Source organism: Macrobrachium nipponense, chromosome 22 (assembly GCF_015104395.2).
Source record: "Macrobrachium nipponense isolate FS-2020 chromosome 22, ASM1510439v2, whole genome shotgun sequence".
Taxonomy (NCBI): Eukaryota; Metazoa; Arthropoda; class Malacostraca; order Decapoda; family Palaemonidae; genus Macrobrachium; species Macrobrachium nipponense.
In genome coordinates this window covers 22,794,799-22,801,648 of record NC_087213.1, presented here as the reverse complement: position 1 = coordinate 22,801,648, position 6,850 = coordinate 22,794,799, and positions in this window count along the sequence as shown.

The following is a 6,850-nucleotide window of genomic DNA, read 5'->3' as shown; positions in this document are numbered from 1 at the left end:
AACTTATCTTGAAAGCTGGTTCAGAATACCCCCGGACGAAAGACTGGACTCATTTCAATTTTTTTTCTTCTCCATCCTTGTACTTGAAATAACACGTGTTAACCAGTGTAGTAACTGCCATGTTTTGACTGCACACTGGATTTGATGTAAGGTAGAGGTGGATGATATGCTTTTCCATCTGTAGAACTGAAGTATTTTAGTGTTTAAGTGAGGCAAAACTTATGCTAAACCATGCATTCAGTGCTGGGTCTAGTGTAGGTATATGTCCAGTGGGTTATTCTGGGCAATTGTACACTAAGTACAGCAGAATTGTTTCTATTTGGGTTTGGGTTAGAGACCCTCTTGAGGGTGGAAGTCCTGGACAAGTTGTTTGTGTATATGTACAGCGAGTGTTGTTTTGACAACCAATGTTTACTTAGGATTCAGGAGGAATGTGGCCTTGGTGAACTCCTGCAACAAACTGACTTAAAGTTCAAAGTTTATTACTGTTTGAACCATTCAGCCAAAACACCAAAAGTATAGAAATGAAGAGGCAGATTTGGTTCTGACAGTAGGTCATGTTTCCTGTTACCAAAATCAGAATATGAATGGTATCCTATACCAGTTAGGAAATAAGCTTCTACTGAATGCTTGATAAAGGAATTATATTCTGACCAATAAGAGCAAGAAAGTTGGTGTTGGAAACCACCATAAGAAAACATAAATTATCAGAAAAATCAGCATATTGTTAGAAGTAACAAAGTTCAGAAGATTGAATAATATTCATGGAGCTGGAGAGGGAGCAGCCGAATCGGCCAGACAAGATGAAGAAAACCTCTCCCATGATGGAAGAGTCGAAACTGCAATGTTCTGTCTTCCTATAAAACAACCTCCACTTAGGCCAGGCACAACATTCCGGGCATGGATTCGTCACAGTACAAACAGTAGCTCTGCACCTACTGAAAACAGAACACAGGCAGAGAAAACCAACCTGGAAGGAGAGCAAAGCGTAAGCGTCAACTCCCCAAGGTGGTTAGGAAAAGACTAGTGTGTCATGAGGTTGAATGCGCAGTCTCTGACCAGCTTTCACCTCGTACGCGCAGGCATTGCCATATCTCACAGATTCCTTGCTTTACAATCTCTGATTGATTTAACTGGTTACCAGCGGGCGCTTGGAAAATATCCTATTGTTAAGATCAAAGATTTGTTAGCTATGAAAAATAACAAATTGATTTTATAATTTGTCATTTTGTGATTATGAATTGTGTGAAATTAAAAATATGTAAAACAGTACGATAAGATTTGTAGGTTTATACATACTTTTGTAAATTTTAAAGTTCTCCAACAAATAAGAGAATATAATGTACGTATTCCTAAATCCATCATCATGCAAACAAGTATGTATGCACTCATACCCATAAGAGATTAAGAGATGCCACAGAAGGATTTATATTCTATATATAGATCTGATTGACTGTAGACTGGAGTTTCAGCAACCAAGATCTATAAACTCAAGTCTTGACTATGAAAGATCTTAAATATGACAGATTTACATCACTAACTCAGTGAAATTAGCATAATGCAGCCTAAACTGGAAGGGAGACTTTACAACACAATAAAAAGCCCTTCTGAGTAGCTTGAGCTGAGTGCAAATAAAATCAGGTGATGACAATAAGGAAAAAAGCAAAAAGATGTCAAGGGATATCGATTATCAGTCAGTTGTAAAAGGCGATGGAAAAGCAATGGGCAAATAGAAATATATGACAAAAAATGCTCCTTGAGAATGGTCCACCAGACCAAACCAAGAAACAAAATTTTTTTTTGATATAGAGAGAGTGGTCTACATATATGTCAGACCAAAAGTAAAATTCAGTGTTATGAAATACATAAGAAACCATAAAAAAAGGGAGATGGAACCAACACCCACAACAAGACTCAACACCTAAAATAGAATTGAAAAAGGAAACCACCTGAGGACCTACAATAATTTAGCTGATTATAAGATAAATAATAATACTGTCATAATTCATTCAGAATGTATAATTCAATGTGAGCACTCTAGTTAATATTATCTTTGGAGAAATTCAGCATCTTTTTTAAGGTCCTCAAGCCTGTGGGGATATGTTTACAATGTGTAAGCAATCGAGTTCCCTCTATTGACAACTATTCAGTGTATCTTGGCATCATCATCAAATCTTGGAGATGGCAACATAGGAACTGCAGTGTACTGTATATGCAGGAAAATAGTGTACAATGGAATCATAATAAATAGCACTGATTATCAAGTTTCAACAAGTAAGTTACACATACGTAGATAGTGATAACACTGTTGCCATGTGTAATACGTACAGTCAATCATGTAAAGATTATAAAGGAGATAAGCTTCAGTATGCTAAAAAAGTCGAAGATTCAACTAACGGGGTCACGAGTTAAAGCGGGGTATGTAGGTGGCTCCACATGTCTCGTGACCAAGCACAGATGCCAATAGTCCCTTGCGTACACAATTATTTTAAACTTTACCGGTGGTTTCCAGCTGGCGCTGAGTTATTTATCCTAATGTTAAGACCTCAGGTTTGTTACTTATAAAAAATACAAATTGGTTAAAAATTTGTCATATTCCATGTGAATAGTCAGAGATCTTATGTTAGTAATCTTATTTGAGACTACAGTTGCCAAACAGTATTATGTGTTCTCAACTGTAAGACAATTTTTCTAAGAAGTGGATGGGAACTATTGCCGCTGTTTCATCAACATTTTAGGCAGGTTTCAATGTAATATAAGCAACAGTATATTAGACTTGATAATATTCCAATCATACTTGCATTCTTTGAACTCAGTTAGCACCATACTGTAACATGAACAAAGTGGACTCAACATTTTATCAGTTACCACTAGGAACAAGAATCGTGATAAAATGACATTAACAAATTTAGACAATGCACAAATATTAGCTTGTTGTCCAACTGTATTGATATCTTAAACAACCAGTAACAACATTCCATTCAGGTTGGCAAAAGTTTCAGAAAAATTGACAGAAGCTTTCCCTTGAACACAAAAAAAAGTACCTGGGTTGCAGAATTAGCAAAACGCTGTGTTGACACTAGTAGCATGGACAATGTAGGTGAACATTTCGATAACCTTGAAAAGATCAACTGTACAAATTTTAAAATAATTGACTTCCTTTAAGTTCCATACAGCAAAAGAATTTGAACAAGGCTTATTTCTGTTCAGTATTAGACTAATTAAAACAACTAGCATCTTAAGTAAAAGCTTATTTGCCACCATGTATAATCACTTTTGCAAAGTAATAGTATTCCTGAATCATAGTACAGTGCCATAATTATTGTCATTAGTTTCCCTGCCTATGTAGGCATAACGGGAATGAGGATGCTGATGAAACGACTACTATGACCTGATCAAACTTAAATATTCTGGCGGGTGATTATTTAGTATCACTTAAACTAGTCATCTTTGACAAATGGCCTACATTATGAAATAATGAACTCCAGTAAAAATATTAGACAAATCAAATACATGTTTGGGTTATGGTATTTGAAGTTAAGTATATCTTGATTTTTTAACAGCTTGGCCTAGGCTGGCCCGAAAGATTAGATATTTTTACATGGCTAGGAACCAACTGGTTACCTACCAATGGGACCTACAGCTTATTGTTGGATCCGAATCAGATTATATCAAGAAATTAATTTCTAATTGCCAGAAATAAATTCCTCTGATTCCACCCTGGCAGAGCGGAGAATTGAACTTGCGACTTCCGAATCAGTAGGTGAGGCATGTAACCCAGGTCTTTCCAGCGAGGAACTACTGGTATGGTATTCGAAATTATCAGTGTTGTTTTGATCCGTTGATACTTGGATTAAATGCCGGTCAACACTAATGGTAAACATATGCCTTGTGTGAGTGTCCAACAAGTTTTTGGAATAAATCACTTAAGGAAATTTCGTCACACAATGTTTTCAGATATCTCAGTTATTGAGTTTATAAAAAAATAGATTATCAGAGAAACAAAGGTAACTTTCATTATTAAAAACAAGCCCTTCAAACCAGTCCAATAAAAGTCAAGTACAATAATTTAACTAGGTCTGTTTAAACATTGTCTTCACTCCAACTCAAATGACTCTGAACATAGCTGGTCCACCCTAGATTGTTGACCCTTTGTGTTCATAGGGGGAAGGGATTCAAGTGCAAACTGACAACTGTGGCAATTATTGTCAGTTTACAAAAGTCCACCTACCAATGTTTGTTGAGGCATACTATTGGGTTTGGCACTGAAATCTTAAAGGACAGTATTTATGATACATTAAGATAAGAAAATGAAGTGGTCTCAGCAACACACAGTTCACATAGGCAGTGGGTGACCTTTCATGCTGATTACTGTACCATCTGAAATAATAGATATCTGTGTTTTGCCATATTTTTTACAGCTTCAAATTTATAAAAGGTAGGATTTCCTCATAATGTTAATATAGTGAAAATAGACAACTCGAAATATGGGGGAAATAAGATTATTAAAGATATAAGTATGTAATACCTTTGAGCCAAACTGTAAAACTTTGCCCTTGTCTATGACACAAATCTCATTTGGAAGATCATTTGTGTATGATTTAAGTAAAAGTTTGGCCATTTATTAGATCTCTTATCTCTATTGCATAGAATATTGCAGGTCTAATGCGATCAGTCATGATTCAAGTGGCCTTGCTTTACAGTCCAGTTTGTCCCTAAGGTAACAAAAGTGCTCCTCTTCCAAGACTTTTCAGTCTAATATAACAGGATTTTCAAGTCTCCGGATTTTCAAGTCTCCCATCTTTTCCATTTGTTCTTGTACCATATTCCAGGCATTGAAATTCTCCCACTGTTTTTTTTAGTCCTGTGTACTTTTTGTGACATCATTTGTTACTTTCGGTGTACACCATAGAGCTGACTTCCTTCCACACTCTTCCAATAGCAATGATATGGGCTCATATCTGATTGTTCTTTATCTTTCGTGGTAACAACCATAAGCTTAGTTTGTTCTGTTGGGAATAAGAACCTATGCTTTCATAGTTGGAATCTTTATCTTTGACCTAAGCCAGTGTGTTTCGCCCAATTTGTTCTCGGTAGTCTCAGTGTGTGTTGTCTATTGACCTACGTCTTTTCCACCATTTTAACATTTCCACCATTTTGTCTTCAGACCCTGTTGTGAACACCAGGTCATCTGCATTATGGAAGCTCTTATAGGCCCTCTAAATATTGTTGCACTCTTTTGTAGCTACTTCAGTTACTGAGATAAACAGCAAAGAATTTACTCCTGTTCTTTTGATAAACATCAACAGTTTTTGTCAAATATTATGGTACACCTGCCATTGTCTTAATTTTAGGTCTGGTGTTATGATATAGTAATGTCACCAGGCTAATTAGTCAATCTAGTATCCTCTGCCTTCGTAATCCCTGCTTAATTATTTGTCTGTACCTTGTCAAATCGTCTTTTTAGGATGTACAAATATGTAGTATTTCTCTCTCTCTCTGTATGTTTTGCACTGTTCTTGTAGTTTACCGTATTGTAAAGACTGCTTCTGTTGTTGATGTCTCTGCCATAGAACCAAAAATATAATCTAAACAGTTTTTTTTAAGCCATCTCTACAGTACCTTTTCCAGTAATAGCAAAGTTTACACAAGTACCCTTATGCCTTAGTTTTTTCCATATTGCATTCATCCCCTTTTTCGTTGGATACGAATACTATAAGGCTCTGCCCACAATTCTGGTCCTATGTGTTCCTTTGTCAGGCTTTTATGTGCTGCGTTTAGTAAACTCGGTAATGACCAGCATTTCTGTTGCTTGTTTTAAATTTCTTATCCTTGGGGCTTCTAGGAATTTTTCGTCTTCCAAAGGGGCCTTTCAACCTTTGTAACTATATTATGGATTCTATTTGTCCTCCAGTTCATGTTCTTATTTTTTTTTGCCATATTTTTCATATTGCATGCATCATTCTATCATCTATTTTGAACGTAATTTTTCCATATTCATGTTTTATATAATTTGTTCCTTAATTTCAGCTATTATAGTTGACCACTCTGTGATGCTGTCTGTATGTTGATGCTTTCTTGATACTGTACTTTTTTTAACTTCTTTTTTTTAGTTTTCATGGTATTATTCTTTGTCTTTTGGCTGGCTATTTTTTGTCTCTACCCCAATAGTTGAAATAAATTTTCCTTTGGTATAAAAGTTAAATCTTTACATTGGTACCATGCTTGTCCATTGTAAAGTCAGTCTGAGTTTCAGTTCTCGACTTGTACTGTATGTATAATCATGTTAACTCGGGTACATACAGTGTGCTTAGGAACTTTAATCCTGGTCCTTGGCAAAATTATATTGTTGGTGTGGTATTGTACCTTTCTTTACAAACTCCATATTCACTACTAGGCCAAAAACGTGCATCTTGCAATACCTTGTTATATAATCTTTACTACTGTATATCCTCTTGCCACTTTTATAGCATTTTTTTGTTATTTTGGATTTATTGTAGTTCAACAAGGTCTAATGGCATAATGTGAAAAAGTAAAGCTTCTTATTTATGAATCCCTTGGACCATATATGTACAGTAGATTGTTTCAGATATCTGCTATAGAACTTCTGATGCGATGGTAGAAAGTCACTGTTGAAACATATGCACATACTGTGACATTCCTTTTAAGTACCATTGCACCTGTGAACTGTGCATGAATCACTTTTTAAAAAAAAGGTTATGCCATCTGCTCCCTTTACCTACCTCCTGATGGTTCCATCACATGATAATAAGGTTGAGTTGATTAATCATTTACCTCAGCCATATTTATTACTAGGCAACATGATCAGTAGACACACTTAGTTGGGTGT